The 14,370-nt window shown below is 49.6% G+C and overlaps 1 protein-coding gene across 1 annotated transcript in view; it reads right to left on the reverse strand.

Annotated features, from left to right (window-relative positions):
- Positions 1-14,370, reverse strand: part of SERPINE2 (serpin family E member 2) — a 75,364-nt gene that overhangs the window by 49,837 nt on the left and 11,157 nt on the right. The window contains exon 2 of the mRNA XM_046898389.1: positions 14,101-14,251. The gene's annotated coding sequence lies outside the window, so the exon portion shown is untranslated. The remainder of the gene's footprint in view (positions 1-14,100; positions 14,252-14,370) is intronic.

The raw sequence follows: 14,370 nt of genomic DNA on the forward strand, positions 1-14,370 counted from the left end.
AATGAGCCGCCGGGAGGGATTGCCCCGGGAAATCAGAGCTGAGACCATTTCCAGCAGCCGACACAGGCTGCTGCCCGGGCAGATGACTCAGTGCGGGCGTTTTGTAACCAGTTTGTGTCTGCTGCCACCGGTCCCCAACAACACCTTACGCTATGCAGCACCGGGGATTTCCTGCTGGTGGGAAGGAGGGGGCACCTGCCAGGCCTTTCCCATCACCGCCAGCCCCGCAGCGGGCGTTCTGCAGCTATCACATTTCATGCTGGCTGCATTTCTTTCACGTGGGATTGTGCAAGTTGGGACTACTGTAACTCAGTTAATTACAAAAGAAAAAAAGAGGAAAAAAAAAAAAAGGCAATTTATCAGAAATTATCCAGACAGGCCTTTTCTTAACCTCATTTCTTTCTTAGGCTCACTTAAGGTGAGTGGAAACCACGTAGATTTGAGAAGGAGCCCTCACAGCAGGCTCGGACTCAGTGCAGAAGTCGAGCTTTGTGAAAGGAAGGAGCTAAAGTAGGGCAAAACGAATCAGGCAGAAGGGACATATGTTCCTCATCTACCACATAATTTTATAAGATGTTCTGTGCGAAGTGAGTTTTAAAAGCTGGCTGCAACCACTCTTCCCGAGGAATTTTCAAATGAAACCAGTAGGGCTTCAGCTTTGTGCTAATCCTCCGTACAAAAACTTGCTTTATTTGCCTTGCAGATGGGTATTTGAGCTCAGCACTTCATTTCTATTCAAACCTCTGAGTGGGGCAGGAGCGGCGATGCCTGGAGCCTGCTGTGCACCCACTGCATCCAGTCTGCTCTATCTGGAATGGCCCAGGTGTGTGATTCCCACTAAGGCAAAACAATCCCACTTCATGCTGTTATACAGCTCCTCCAAGCCGTGGGGAACAGCCTCAGCAGTCGGTTTGGAACACCTCAGTGCTGCAACCCCGAGTGAGTCCTTACAACACCCACAGGCAGCAGCAGCACGGCCAAGTGGAACTAAAGGAAAGCGGTGCCGAGTCAGCTCTCACTTCTGGCATCGGACAGAGGTGCTCAGTCTTTGCCCGCAGCCAGCAGCAGGCCCCAGCCTGGGGCTGCAGGGACTGTGCTGGGGCATACAGAGGTGCTGTAAGTACAGCTTATTGCCCGGGTACTCTGCAGGGTGGAACTGCTGCACAAGGTGGTGCCGGAGCTGCTGCTGTGCTCCTTAGCCGGTATACAGGACTGCTACACCCTTCCTTATTCACTCTTCATTTAAAACAGCAGTGCTGATGACAGAAGAACAATCTGCCCTGGCCATTTCTATCGCAGGCCTTCCAAAATATTTTGGCTCAGCCTTCGAACCTCTCTAGGGCCACTGTGCATCTGTCCTACCAGACCTTAAGGTGGGCCACGGGTGAGATTTCAGCAACCGCTCTTTTCTCCCATTTCAAGTTCTGTTTGGCTTTATACTAAACTGAAACACAAAAGGTCACATTACTGCAACTTTCCTTGAAGTAGGAGAGTTCAGAACATTCTTGGCTCAGATATTTCTCCCGGGGAACCAATGCCACAAACGTGCTCAGATGGGCCGCTGTGAAACCAAGCCTGGAGTCCCTGGGCCCCTTACTGTGTGTGGGGAGCTGTGAGCACAGCACCTATCCCACGGAGCTGCAGTCACCGCAGAGCGTTCAGCTACTGCAGCGCAGCCAGAGCACTGGCGCCCAGCCACTGTTGTAACAGCAGACAAGCATCAACATTTCAACAGCAGTTCCCAGAGGAAACATTTCATTCTGATTTCCTTGGTGGAGAACTGAATTCCCCTCCTCCCCAGGTCAAGTTTGGGTTTTTTTTCTAGAAGAAACACTACTTACTGTAGTGGGTGGGTAACCTGCCAAGCAACTCAACTCAAGCAGCTTTCTGTACTGCTTCTGCTGCCAGAGACACGAGCCATCCCAGCCTGATACACTGCACTGTGCTGCCTTGCTTCAGCTGAGAAGCAGCACAGGAGGTGTAACACAGGCACAGGGGTATTTTGCTGTAACCAAGGAAAGCTCATGACCACATCCAGGACACGGAAGGTACAGAAGATTTTCAAAATCTAGGCTAAAGCTTATTAACAAAAACCTCCCGACTTCTGTTGCTTGCTCAGATCAGCCACAAGACACCGGGTGCTGGCAGGCTGTGAAACAGAGTTCAGCTCTTTGTTCTGAAATACAACCGTGTGTGCCACAGATGAGAAGATTTTGTTTCTCTCGCTTGGCGGTGACGCAAACAGACACCTGCCACATTTGCATCCTCCTTTAGGGAGGATGGAAAGCAGAGGGAAGGAGACACGGTGCTTATTCAGGTAGTGCAGATGGCCCTTCTAGTAAATCATCGTACTTGAAAGAAAGATCTAATCAAAAGGCTGTTTGAACAACAGCAGTTCAGGAAACTTGTGAGCTGGAAGCCAACCTCAGCAGTATTTGAGAAGTACAGAGAGAACTGGCGGAGGTCGGGGTAGATGCTGAGCCCTGGATGTTTTAGCCACAGAACGGTACTTCCCAGGAGCTGGAAAAGCAGGGCCCTTGGACACCTGTAACTTGCTACATCAGGAGCAGGCAGTTGCCAATCCCACAGCTACCCAGAACTCAAATAAAGGTGATGTCAGACAACATTAAAAGGAAGAGTACAACAAATACCTCCTTCGGAGGAGGTTGCAGCAACATGATGAAGGCTGGAAGCTCAGCTCTGTACCAGGAGCGAGATCTGCACGGCCTGGCAGAAGGCACAGCCCGCTCCCATCATACAGAGAGAGCCCTGCCGTGCTGCACGCCGGGCTGCTGCACGAGCTGCTGCTGCTTGTGCAGTACAGCAGTTATTGAAAAGCCCTCTGCGACACGCACAGATACCGTCTTCTTTCGTGGCAAATGACCATTTCCTCAAAAATCAAACAAAAATTTGTATTGAGTTAGAGCTGGAAGATGATGACAGACTTCAGCAGGATTAAGCAATTTCTCTCAGCATTTTTGTGGGCTTAACTAAACCCAGAGATTACAAGGAGAAAGGAAAGAACCACCCCCAGATTTTCCACTTTTAAAAACTATGAAGAAACTTCCTGAAAGAAGTACAGAAGGTAAACAGACTCGTTACATATGACGTCCCTCAGCCCTGACCTCCCGGCAGCAACTTTTGGTTACTCCCATTCACATCAGTTCCTGGTACAGTTCTCTCCTCACCTCACAGCTTCAGTTTCTGCTTTCAGGGCTTGTGGAAGAGAAGCCCACGGAGTCAGGCCAGCAAAGCACAGCTAAGGGCTGGCTTCCCAGCCCTGAGACACTGACTCAACCAGCAAACCCTTTCCAGCAGCAGCCCTCCACCACCGGGGTGGTCAGCGCGGTGCCCTGGAGCTGGCCAGGAGCTGCCCACAGGGCACAGTGCCACCAGGCATCCTTCCAGGGGGCCGACGAGCCACTGCTCCTGCACAGCATCCGGGGAAGCTGCAGCCCGTGAGTCAGCCCAAGTCACAGAGGAAGAATGCGCACGCAGAGCTGAAGATGTCAGATGGACAGATTGCACCAGCCCCACAATGGGGAGCTCGGAGAGATGCGCCTCACCTGCTGCTGCTGGAGCTCTGTGCAGCCCTGTGGGCAGTGGAGGTGGTGGTGTGAATGCAAGGCACGTATGGATGCCATGAGCATGAGCCTGAATGATGCCGAATGCTTCTGAGAGGTTAGGAAAACATGTGGTTGTCTAGCACAGAAAATGACACTGTAGAATGAGATACGAGGTCTGCCAGGATGGATTTAGCTGTATTTATGAGGTGCCCATCAGTGATGTAAGTACTGTCCAATAGAATCATACAGTATGCCTGGACACTAGAGGGATGGCCAGACATCAGCTGAGGCTCACTAAGGAGCTGTGCATTTTCACACAGAAGAGCAGAGCTGGGGCTTTAATGGTCTGTGTGGCCTGTATACACCTATGGATTTACTAATGACCATTATAATATTAATTAGTATTGTGTACCCATGTGCATAAAAATGATATATTAAACTCAAGCCTTGCAATTCTCACAGAATCCTGGCACAGACAGGCTGGGTGCCCCCCCTCCCACCACTGATCTTGCCACCCCCTGGATCATTAGCAAACATTCGAGCAGAGATGTTAAGGCCACCGGGGGGTTTCGGTCACTCCTCTGTGGCCACACAAGCCCATGGTTTGCTTCCACTGTTGGCACTGCAACTGGTGCTCATACACAACACCTGGTTCAACAGGTTCATACAAGCACATCTGTGAAACTGTCTTGCTCTAACAGTTCTTTCAAGGACCTGAACATCAGTGAACCATCAATGACTCAAAGAGTAAATTTACACATTCTAGAATATTAAATCCAGATAGATATATAAAAAGTAAAGTAAATACCAATATCTCATACACAGACAAGAGAAGAAGTCCACAAAACTTTTCTAAACAAGACTGGGAAGTCACCTTTACCTCACCTCTTAAGTAGCAGTAAAAGAGGAAACAAATGTGGGAGGGGACGGGGCAGGTAAGATGCCCCAGCAGCTGTTTTCTCCCTTCCACTCTTTGGACTCCCAGCAGACACAAAGCAGACTGTGAGGAGCATCCGAGTGTGCTCGAGGTCAGTCCACGTTGACACCAGGAGCTCCACGCAGCACTGAGTCACAGCCCCGCCGCAAGAGGATAGGGTGCAGGAGGTTCTAGGGAGCGGTCAGCCCTGCTGCAGGCTGGGCACGGTGCGGGGCACAGCCCTGGGGAGGGGCCATGTCCCAGCCCCATGTGGCACGGCTCTGGGCCGTTCAGCTGTGCAGCAGTAGGTACGCGTTTCCCATTTCACAGAGAGCCCCCACATCTGTTCCATTATTTGCAATTAACAGCAAGCGAGCCGTGCTCGCTCCTTCAAGGACACCGCTGTGCTGATGCTTTCCTGCACTGCATACTGAACTGATTTAGAGGGTGAAAGAAATCGAGTTTGGCAAGTCCGTAGGCTGGGGCTTTGGCAATGTGACAAGACTTCTCGATGAGGTGGACTCATGGAATGCCCTTTCTCCTTTCCCTTGCCGTTCTTCTCCTCAGCCCAGGCATCTGTAAGCACTTTGCGTTGGATCGTTTGGAAGTGACATTTGGAATAAGTTAGATTGCAAATAGAGCGCAACCTCTGCTGATAATAGAGACACACTGGCGGGTCACCTGGGCGGCCAGGTCGGGTCTGTCCCCGAGGAGGAGAGGCAGCTGATAAATTCTAATAGGCAACAAAACCATATGGGAAATTAATCTACCCGTCATTGACAATCATTGATTCACCCTCTGCTAATACTGCTAAGCCAAGCGACTGCAGAGAACAAATTGCACTGTTGGAACACCTCGTGTGAAGCGGCTAACCAAGAGAGCACAGAGACAAGTCTTCTGTGTATTTTGGTTGTGGTGAAGTGTTTATCATTCTGATTTTGCTCAGCTCTCATTTCTGCTGTGTATTAATCCAAAAGACACAGTATATATTAATAATAAGCGATTAAAGCACAGAAAGAAATCCATTACTGGCTGTTTCAAGTCTCTGCTCATTCTTCAAACCTGCAAATGGGCTCCGAGTGGTGGCTGGTAAAAAAACACACGGAACAACAGAGATGGGCCCTCAAACTGTGATTGGCACCTATCTGCTGTGCAGTGACCCCCATGTAAGGGGAACAGCGACACCTTTCAGCAGAGCTCCTGAGGACCAGGTTGCATGGCAGGGGTGGAGGGCTGGCACCGACCTTCACTGGCCTCAGCAAACACATGGCAGTGACGGGGCTCCAATGCAGAGCCCCAGACCCAGTTGCCTCTTGCTCCCATCCCTGGATAGATTTGCCAAGTTTCATCAACCTCCATCAGGCCTCAGCCCCTTCTTATGCTGTGGAGGATGCAAAAGTACTTCTGCATCACAGCACAGTCCTACCTCTTCCTTCTTTGCATCAGAAGTACACACAGTAACACCTAAAAATATACGTTCCAGCGTGAAGATAAGATACGCAAGCTATTTAATGAAAGATAATAAAGCGAGAGAAAAGCATCTCTCCTGCAGCAAGGTTTCTCTTGGTTTCCCCAGCACGGCTTTGGGGTGAATTGAGGACGCAGGCTCGGCAGCAGCCGGCAGTCAGCAAAGCACAGCACAGCCGCACACCCTCCAGCACAAAGCCAGGGTGCTTCCCAGAACTGCACAGAGAGCAGGCACACAGCCCCAGCGCCAGAGAGCCCACAGCCACAAAGGATGGCAGCCCCACAAGCTGGGGACATGGAGCTGCACAGCTGATGGTGTTTCCAGCAGTCCCACAGGGCACCACGCAGCCGGGGCACAGCCCCATTGCCCCACGCCGACAGCTTCTCAACGTTTTTGTCATCACAGCTCACCACCATACTTACGTGAGCTGTTTTGCTTTGCCTCTTTGTGGAGAGCTGGTATTCAAAAAATTTATCGGAGACTGAAGAGCTTCCTTTGAGGAGCTGGGATTTGCTGGCATTTCTGGCTGGCCACACTCAGGCTATGTTTTCTGAAAAGCTTTCAGAGGGTTTCCTATTTTCCTTAGTAAGAAACAAAGACGAGTTCAGTTTTCATTGGTGAAGCGCTATTTCACTGAGACCTTTTTCCTCCTATTATTAAGAAAAAGAGCAAGAGTTGCAAGTTTGTGAGTTTGCCTTTTCAGTGGCCCAAGCTGGAAGGACTTCAAGGGTTTCTAACCTTAAAACCATGGTGATGACTTTTCCAAATGCTACTGGCATCGTCAGCAGCAGGTTTTCATTTCCAGAAGGGAGCCTTACGCTTGCTGCCCCTGAGCAGGGCTTTGCTGGCCGTGGCAGCACTAATCCTATAGATTCCATGAGAAAACGGCAGCACAAACAAGTCCACTTGCAATGACCCAACCCTACAGGAGAGGAGGACAGGCAGAGCCGCCCCTCTGCACCGTGGGAAGAGCAGCACCAGGAAGGCGAGGAACGGTGGGGATGCTTCACCGACGGTACCGTGCAGAACTGTTCAATCTAAGGCTCTGAGTCCTGATGTTTTTAGGATCTCAGCTCAATGGCAATTGGATTTATGCACAGTGGAGCTCCTAATGCATTTTTGCAAATAAGATTTGCTCCTTTTTCTGTTGACCTACTTCCAGTCAGGCTCCGTATTAAAGAAATCTTTCAGAAGGCACTACATGCTGCACATACTGTACGCTAAATGCTGGTTTGTTTGTGCCTCCCATCCCCAACAGCAAGAATTAGAAACTGAAGCCTAAATAGGATTTTTTTAAAGTCTAATTCCTGATAAAACCCTCTATTTTCAGGGGCTTGTAGGACTGCACAACTGCAGTCAATCACACTGAGTTTTTTCCCCAAGCCAGGTGTCTGCCTGAGGCTGAACTTTTTGAGAAAGTTTTAATGGGAATGTTGCTGTCAGGAAGAGGAAGGAAGATGAAAGCTCTTGTTTCTGTTAAAACCTCACAGCTGCTTATCTGGATGAGGAGCAGCACTTGGACACGGCGATGAGGATGCTCACATCCGCCTCCACTGTTTCCAGAAGTACGTGTGTCAGTCGGAGCACACTGCGCGCCCCTGCAGGAAGATGCCTGCGACACTGCGGGGAGAAGCACTCGTGCCCATCCCTCCCGACCTGCTGCCTCCAAGGGAACAGAGGGAGCTCCTGCTGCTGTGCGCTCCAGGTGCTCTCTCCATCCTCCATGCCAGCTCCCAGCAGCGGTGAGCCAAAAAGGCTGAGGACAGAGTGCGCCCACAGCACAGCAGGGCATTGTGTGACAGGCCTGGTGGGGCTCTGAATGAAGAATAGGTTGCTAGGTTTTTATTTACAGGGTATTAAAAGTGGAAAGCAGCTTAACACCGACATGATGACCCAGAAAACATGCTGCTCAGTTTTTCCATCGAACTTCATAAAACAAAACTTGTATGGAAGTCAGTTTCTTCCAAAAGCCATAGCACAACCACGTCCTTCTCAGAGGACGTAATCCACGTAACACTTTCCAGCAGTTCTGCTGTTTGCAACAAACTGCTTCCCAGCCCCAACAAGTGAGCTGTGAAAAGGGGCATGAAACCTTTGACACTGCCCAGAGATCTCCACCTGCTCCTCTCAGGGCAGTGGGCTCCTGATGTGCAGGCCCAAGACCACGGGTAGGGCTTCAGGCACAGCGCAGACTATGGCAGCACTGTGGCTGCAGAGAGCAGTGCACTGCCTCACATAAACCAACTCACAACGTTCTGGTGGGAGGGATGCAGGCTCCAATAAGAAGAGCCTTGGTAATAGAGATGAGGAGGACTGTAAGTGTTCTGATCCTCATTTCTTTCTCTGGCTGTTGCCAGGTAGTTTAGAGGTAGCATTGCTGAGTAGCTGAAGTATGGATAAAATACATATGGGTTGTATCTGAGTTTGAATCTGTGCAACAGAAAGATAAATAGATCAGATATAATGAGTCTATTATTTCAACATATTTGCAATGTATCTTGTTTCAGTCAGCCTAAGCTGAAGGATTAATCTGACCACTAGACCTTTTCAATGCCCACATTTGTCTTTAGCAAACTTAGTTCTGTATCTTGCTGTCTTTCTGTCCCAAAGCAATAGCAACTCCTCTCCTTTGCACTTTTTAGTTACTCTTCTATTGCAACTCATAGTTCAGGTGAGATTATCCACACTTGCTTGACCATTGCAAGAGAAGAGTTGCCCCAAAGAGAGGAGCCCTGGCTGCCCCTGCTCCACAGCAAGATTTGAATGGGAGACACCAGTGTGGCAGCCCAGGTTCCCCGGGCCGTGCAGGGAGTAGCTGCTGAGCCAGCAGGGAGCATGCAGGCAGTGGAAGAGGGCAGAGAGACAGCAGCACCCACGAGGCCCTCGCCATTCAAGCACCTGAAGAAAGACACCATCTAAACTGGTGCTGCTGCATCCTGCCAGACTGTGCTGCAGCAGCAGGGAGGGGGAAGTGCCAGACTCTCATCCCTTCCGTGCTGCCAACAAGCAACAGCCGGGTCTTGGGTGCCACTTCTCTCCTCCAGCTTCCACAGCACCTGGATATACACAACTGGCCCAGCATTGGAGGAGCCTCCCCTGCTCCCACAAGCAGCACAGCTGCGGGATGTTTGGGCCCTCCTAACCTCATTGCTCAGAACAGCTGTGCAGGCAGCAGCTATGCTAATGCTGACTGATGGGCAGCCCCGTGCTGCCCAAATGGCACCTGCAGCTGTAACAGGGCATGCACAGGTGCTGGGCCAGCACCCTGCAGACAATGGGACAGCAGCACTGTTATAGGCTTATAAGTTTAGAGGTAATAGGTAGATAGGTTTTGAAGCATGTCTTAGTATTAAATCTTCTCCATTGTCAGGTTCTTTTATCTGTTTATTTATTTATGGTTCTGGCAATAAAATGTTTGAATAACAACCCCTTTTCTTTTAGTCATCCTTTCACTCATTTAATGAAATATCCTGGCAAAATCTCAGCTTGAATTTGTATTTTGTTTCTCAAAAGGAAGTGGAAGCAGTGCCCCTAACATCAATTCGATGGTTTTCGGTAAAAATCAAGCTCTAGATTCTTAGCTGTAGAGTTACATAAATTAATAACAACAAGATACGGTTCATTTCAAGAGACAGATTCCCTTCTGAAGTCATTCAAGTGGCACTTCGTGATTCACACCGCTATCCAGCATGAGTTGCACTGCAGCAGTGTTGATCCCGCCCTATGGGAACCCGTTCAATCCATTAGGAAACCTGAAGATCACATTAGAGCCACAATGCATTGCCAGAACATGGGCTGTATCTCATTGATGGGCAGATGCATGCTGCAGTTTGGCTGCTGTGCGTGTTTCAGTTCCAATTTTATCTTTGGAGGTCAGGTAGAAGAATGTCTCACAAAGAGGCTTACAAAAAATTACTCCCGGACAAAGCCCTGACTGAAAGTATCAATTAGTTATTAAATGCCGTCCCTAAAGCATGCTGTATTTCCACTAATTATGTATTTTCCTGAACGTGTGCATGAATCATCAAAAAAGATGTCACTTTTTTTTAGCAGTTGCTATTAAAACATCATAAAAGATTGTTACCACCATTGTATTTAGCAAAGCAGAAAAAGTGCAATTGAGAATTCAGGCAGATATTTTACAGATATGTCTTTCCTCAAACAGACTTTTTTTATGTCAATATCTCTCACAGTAACTACGGACCCCCGAAAGGGAAAGGGTGGCAGATAAACCAGAAGCATCTGAACCTGAATTCTGTGCCTACGCCATGAATATTCTGCTAATTGTCTTCTTTGAGTAACGTGTTTACAAGCGATTGCTTTGAAACCATTGCTCCTGTGAAGTTTTAGGGACCGAACTGATTTGCTCCTCGCTGGCAAAGATGTGAAAGCTGAAAGAGTGACAGGAACATCAAGTGAGCTGCAGCGCATTAGCATGAAGTTCACATCAAATGCAAGGAGAAAAGAGAAAAAAAAAAAAAACCCGATCAGAAGTTTCAGCGCTCTCAGTAAAAGGCAAGAGATGCAGAACACCGGGATGCGCTGCGAGCTGCTGAGATGATGGACCACTTCATCAGCCGCTGCTTCACGGCAGACAGGGGATCTAACTAATAACTCGTTATTCCTGCTGAATTATGCATGCACGAGGAGCAGCTCAGCAGTGACACCAGCAATCGCTGCAGCTCCCGTGTGCCAGATCGCTGGGAACCCTCTGCAGGACCTCGGGCACAGGGCCCGGACGGTGCCGCACCGCACAGCTACATGGCCTGTGGCCAACAGGTCAGGGAGGCTCACAGCGGCCTCTGCCTCTTCTCCACTGTGAGCTGCGGAATTCAGCATTCGTTCCACATTATCACAGGGATCCAGAATGATGGGTGCAAGCAAGAAGAGGGCTGCACTCTCCTGAAATCTAACATCTCACACCAACACATGCGAAACGAAGGCACACGGCCGCCTCCTCCTCTGCGTGGCCCAAATAAACAGATTTTTAACAGATATTTAGATATACTTAGCTTGCTTCTCCTCTTCCTGTGCACAAAAGCAGTGGAAGATGCAAACCAAAGCCCTGACTGGCAACAGGTCCACAGGGCTGACAGCAGGGTCAGGGAGGTTTCTCCACTCACGCACAGGCAGTAGAGGGCCCTCAGGGAGGGCTCAGCCCAAAGCTGCCTCTGCCCCAAACAGACCCCTTGGCTGTGCCCTGAGATACCCAACTGCATGAGCAATGCAAGGCCCCAAAGCAGCCCTGCAGACAGGCTCTTCCTTTCCAGCCGTCCCTAGCTCCATATGGAGAGATGCAGGGATTTCCACCCCAAACTGCCTACTCCAGTTTCCCTGAAGATAAGTGCAAAGCAGATTTCAGAGCTGTGCCGAGGCACGAGCAGCCTCTAGTCTCATCCCTCTGCTCCCCAGCTTGAGCTGTGGGAGGGATGGGGCCGGCCCGGGCAGCGGGAGAGCTGCCAGCAGCTGGGGGCCGCGCTCACCCCTCTGGGAAGGGGGGGACAGGGGCTGAGCACTTGTTATCAGCACTAGAAAGATACCACGGGATGAGAGCAGAGTAACAAAAACTCTGTGACATGATTTACGAGGACAAGAAAAATCACCCAACCCTTAGCATTAGTTTCCAGTGGTATTTAAGTTTCAGAGGCCAGCCGACTCTGCTTCACTGAAATACTCTTTTCTGCAGGGACTCTTCTGTGTTGTGCTTACGCCGTGCTGTAACAGTAAACAGGCATCTTCGCCTTAAGGGACTGCAGACAGTGCCAAAGCAGTTTTAAACCTCCAGTAACCTTCAGTGAACTGCAGAAGCCAGGCTGGGCAGCAGAGAGGCGCAGTGCTCAGCAAGGCAGGAGTGCTTGTGAGGACAACCACCACGGCACGGGCTGTCAGAGATGCTGGTGCCAGCTGGCTCAGGGAGCAACCTGACATCACCAGAAAGCCCAGAAACTGCCTCTGGAAAGCCAACCAGCTCTGTGCACAGAGCTAAGATTTAGGAACTAAAGCCTGTGTGCAAGGGGCCACAGCTCCCCAGCCTTCCCATCAGCAGCAGGGAGCATGGGTGGGTGAGGAGTGCAGCAGCCCCAGCCCCAGCCCATGCTTCTGCTCCAGTATGGCTGGGACCTGCCAATAACCTGCCTGGGGTAAAGGGAAGGCTGATCCAGCACTGCCAGCTTGCTGGGAAGCATTACAATCTGTGCCAAAAAGGTGGCAAATGATTTTCTTGGAGTGGTTCTCACCCTTGTCAGACATCAGAACTTAACAGAGATTTTAGATGCTGAGCTTTGCTTGTGGCTTCTTGCTGATGAAAAGCAATGATAACAGGGCTGATGTGATGAGCCATGCAGTTACTGAGATAAGAGGCCCAGGACAACTGCTGGCATGCTCCAGCTGGTTCAAAAAGCAATGTTCAGCACTGTTCAGCTCCAGGTCCTGCTCCCAGGATGAAAATCCTGTAAGTGGGGTAATCTGACCAGGTCATTAACGCAGCACCTATTACAGTGCCCAGGAGCTGTGCGCACCATCCGGGGCCAGGAGAACAGCCGGGCTCCTTCAGCTGAGACCTTACCACAAACCCAGCCCTCTCTAGGTCTTCCCAAAGACTTCAGAGATGTGTGACCGGAGCCCTTCAGGCTGTTTATTTTAAGCAGTCAAATGTTAAAGTTACTATTTATGAGCCAAGAGGGCTTAATTTTAAATACTGCATTGTTGTTTTAAAATAAATTAAGGGCAACCTCCCCTTCATCTGGTCCATAAAGCTGTCCCTGGAGATGCTCAATTGAAAGGATCTGGAACTCATCACAGTACCATCTGCATCTCTACGAGAGGTGATCAATCATCCTGAAACTCTGAACACCCACAGTGCCATAATCTGCTGCAGTGCTCAAATCAGCCTATATGAAACAGTGAAGGGAGGAAGGATATGCTGTCTCCTCATGGCACAGTGGTCAAAGCTCAGATTCCATGCCCTGACACACAACAAAACACCAACATTTCCTCATTTTTACAGCTGGTGCCAAGGACAGGGATACTTCTTAGGGAAGATTCACAGACAGAAGTGGAGAGCTGTGTGACACCAGCCCATACACTGCCCCGTACTGGATGATGGAATGTGCACACATCCCAACACACGGGCTCAAGGAGGGGAAGCACTCTTCAGACCTGCTTCCCTTTTGCCCGCACAAAATCTTTGCATGGAAGGAAGAGTATAACGTAACGCCACATCCTACCATGGTTGGTGCATGAGGAGCACAAGGGGCTCTTTCTCCATACAAGTAAATTTAGAAGTCTAAATGCTGTGAAAGAAGTCTAGAAGTGTAAGTTCTATGAAAGCTGTGGAAATCAAACAGATGTGATGGCTCCACTCCTCTCTGCTAAGAGCAGCTCAGAGGCCAGACATACAAGACAGCTTTATCCAGCCCAGAGGAACATCCATCCATCGACAAACCCAGTACATGGGCTCTACTTTCACTTGTGCTGTCTGTAAGCATGAGTGTTGTGCAATATGGGTGTTTCAGTCTGACTTAAACCACCACCTGAGAGCACACGTGGCCCCTCATGCCACCGAGGTTGGCTTTCCCTGCCTGGAACACAGGTGAGCAATGCCAGGGTGGCAGGGTCACCATGCCACAGCTCTAGGGACCTTGGGTCCCCACCGACTGCTACAGCCCAGTGTGCCCAAGAGGCCGGTTAGGGGGGTACAGAGAGACCAAGGATTGCAACAACCTGCCTTTTAAATCCTGTTAGCATCACAGTCAACAACAGCCAATTGCTTCTATGCTTTAGAGTTAGGATGCACTGGTGCAAGCCATCAGTGCCAGTAGTGTTATATGAGATACCAGGAAGGAAAGGTACAAGGCTTTACTCTAATTTCTGTCCTTAGCAGATGAGTAGGCAGTCTATTAAGGGAAGTTGAATCAAATGAAGGATTTCTTATAACATCCTGGGATGAGACATGCTGTCATCACTGGCTTGGAATAAGTTCTGCTCAAAAAGTCACTCTGTCCAGGCTGGCAACAAATTGCTTGTTTTCTTAGACAAGAACACTGGGTAGTCCACAAGACTATGATTCACCCTCCACCATAAAGATCTCCACCCCAAGGTTCTCCAACAGACAGCTATTTGTACACATGCTAGGTCTTTTCTTAGCTTACCTTAAGACACAATCCAGCTTCTTTGTGTCCATTTTCATCTATGTGAAGAAGCACAACATAGCAGAGGGCTTTGTTCACCACTTCACAGCTTGAGCTCCTGGATGCAGCTCTCCAGCACCAGAAATGAGATGTAATCACAAAGGTGCCAATTCTGGGAAAAACAAGCTGGGTTAAAAGAAGCAGATACACCCTCTCCCTAAAATTGTCTCTATCAGAGTTGAATAGAAAACGAGGCAATCTAAGGTGCTGTTTCGTGTAGCTGTGTGATAT

Source organism: Gallus gallus, chromosome 9, assembly GCF_016699485.2.
Source record: "Gallus gallus isolate bGalGal1 chromosome 9, bGalGal1.mat.broiler.GRCg7b, whole genome shotgun sequence".
NCBI classification, from domain to species: Eukaryota; Metazoa; Chordata; class Aves; order Galliformes; family Phasianidae; genus Gallus; species Gallus gallus.